This window comes from Micromys minutus (genome assembly GCF_963924665.1).
Source record: "Micromys minutus genome assembly, chromosome: 1".
NCBI lineage: Eukaryota > Metazoa > Chordata > Mammalia > Rodentia > Muridae > Micromys > Micromys minutus.
The window spans coordinates 50641262-50643727 of NC_137969.1; positions in this window are offsets into that span (position 1 = coordinate 50641262).

The window sequence follows — 2466 nt, forward strand, 5'->3', positions numbered from 1 at the left end:
CTCATCTAATAGTTTTCAGTGTATCTGGTTTAATGTGGAGATCTTTGATCCACTTACACTTGAGCTTTGTACAAGGAGATAAGAAAGGGTCTATTTTCATTCTTTTGCATGCTGAGTGCCAGTTGGACCAGCACCATTTGTTGAATAGGGTTGTCCTTTTTCCATTGATTGTTTACGGCTCCTTTGTCAAAAATCTGGTGACCATATGGGTGAGAGCTCATTTCTGAATCTTCCATTCTATTCCATTGATCCACGTCCCTATACCTGTAAAAGTACCATGCAGTTTTCAGCTCAATTGCCTTGTAATATAGCTTGAGGTCAGGGATAGTGATTCCCGAAGATGTTTTCTTGTTGTTGAGGATGGATTTCGCTATTCTAGGTATTTTGTTATTCCATATGAAATTGCACATTGATCTTTCCAACTCAATGAAGAAACTGGGTTGGAATTTTGATGGGGATTGCATTGAATCTGTAGATTGCTTTTGGTAAGATGGCCATTTTTAAAATGTTGATCCTTCCAATCTTTGAGCAAGGGAGATCTTCCCATTTTCTGAGATCTTCCTCAATTTCCTTCTTTCGAAGTTTGAAGTTCTTGTCATACAGGTCCTTCACTTGCTTAGTTAGAGTCACACCAAGGTATTTCATAGTTTTTGTGACTATTGTGAAGGGTATTTTTTCCCTAATTTCTTTCTCCACATGTTTATCCTTTGAATATAGGAAGGCTACTGATTTGTTTGAGTTAATTTTGTATCCAGCCACTTTGCTGAACTTTTATATCAGCTGTAAGAGTTCTCTGGTGGAATTTGTGGGGTCACTCAAGTACACTATCATGTCATCTGCAATAAGGGATGTTTTTACTTCTTCCTTTCCAAGTTGTATCCCCTTCATCTCCTTTTGCTGTCTAATTGCTCCAGCCAGGACTTCCAGTACTATATTGAATAGGTAGGGGAAGAGTGTGCAGCCTTGTCGAGTCCCTGATTTTAGTGGGATTGCTTCACGTTTCCTACCGTGAATTTTGATGTTGGCTGTTGGTTTGCTGTATATTGCTTTTATTATGTTTAGGTATGGACCTTGGATTCCTGTTCTTTCCACGACTTTTAACATGAAGAGGTGTTGAATTTTGTCAAATGCTTTCTCAGCATCTAGTGAGATGTCCATGTGATTTTGATCTTCGAGTTTGTTTATATGCTGGATTACATTGATGGATTTCCTTATATTAAACCATCCCTGCATTCCAGGGATGAAGCCTACTTGGTCATGGTGAGTAATCGTGTTGATGTGTTCCTTGATTCGGTTTGCAATGATTTTGTTGAGTATTTTTGCATCAATGTTCATAAGTGAGATTGGTCTGAAGTTCTCTTTCCTTGTAGGGTCTTTGTGTGGTTTAGGAAAGAGGGTTATTTTAGCCTAAAAAATGAGTTAGGTAGTATTCCATCTGATTCTATCATGTGGAATAGTTTGGAGAGTATTGGTGTTATGTCTGCAATAAATGTCTGATAAAATTCTGCACTGAACCCGTCTGGACCTGGGCTTTTTTTGGTTGGGAGGCTTTTGATGACTTCTTCGATTATTTAGGTGTTAGGGGATTATTTAGATGGTTTACCTGGTCCTGGTTTAACTTTAGAATCTTGTATCTGTCTTGGAATTCATCCATTTCCTACAGATTTTCCAACTTTGTGGAGTATAGGCTTTAGTAGTAGGATCTGATGATTTCTTGAATTTCTTCAATTTCAGTTGTTATGTCTCCACTTTCCTTTCTGATTTTGTTAATTTGTATACTCTCTCTTTGCCCTCCAGTTAGTCTGGCTAGGGGTTTATCAATCTTGTTGATTTTCTCAAAGAACCAGCTCTTGGTTTTGTTGATTCTTTCAATGGTTCTTTTTGTTTCTATTTGGTCTATTTCTGCCCTAATTTGATTATTTATTGCTGTCTACTCCTTTTCTGTGTATCTGCTTTCTTTTGTTGTAGAGCTTTTAACTGTGCTGTCAAGTTGCTGATGTATGCTCTCTCCAGCTTCTTTTGGAAGTGCTCAGGGTTATGAGTTTTCCTGTCAGTACTGCTTTCATTGCATCCCATAGGTTTGGGTATGTTGTGTTTCCATTTTCATTGAATTCTAGAAAATCCTTAATTTCTTTTTTTATTTCTTCTTTGACCCTGCTATAGTTTAACAGAGTGTTGTTTAGTTTCCATGTGTATATGGGCTTTTTATTGTCTTTGTTGTTGTTAAAGACCAGCCTTAGACCATGGTGATCTGAGAGGATGCATGGGAATATTTCAATCTTCTTATATTTATTGAGGCTCTTTCTGTGTCCAATTATGTGGTCAATTTTCGAGAAGGTGCCATAGGGTGCTTTAAGAAGGTGTATTCTTTTACTTTAGGATCATATGTTCTGTAGATATCTACTAATTCCAATTGGTTCATAACCTCTGCTAGTTTTACAGTGTCCTTTTTCAGTTTCTGTTTCC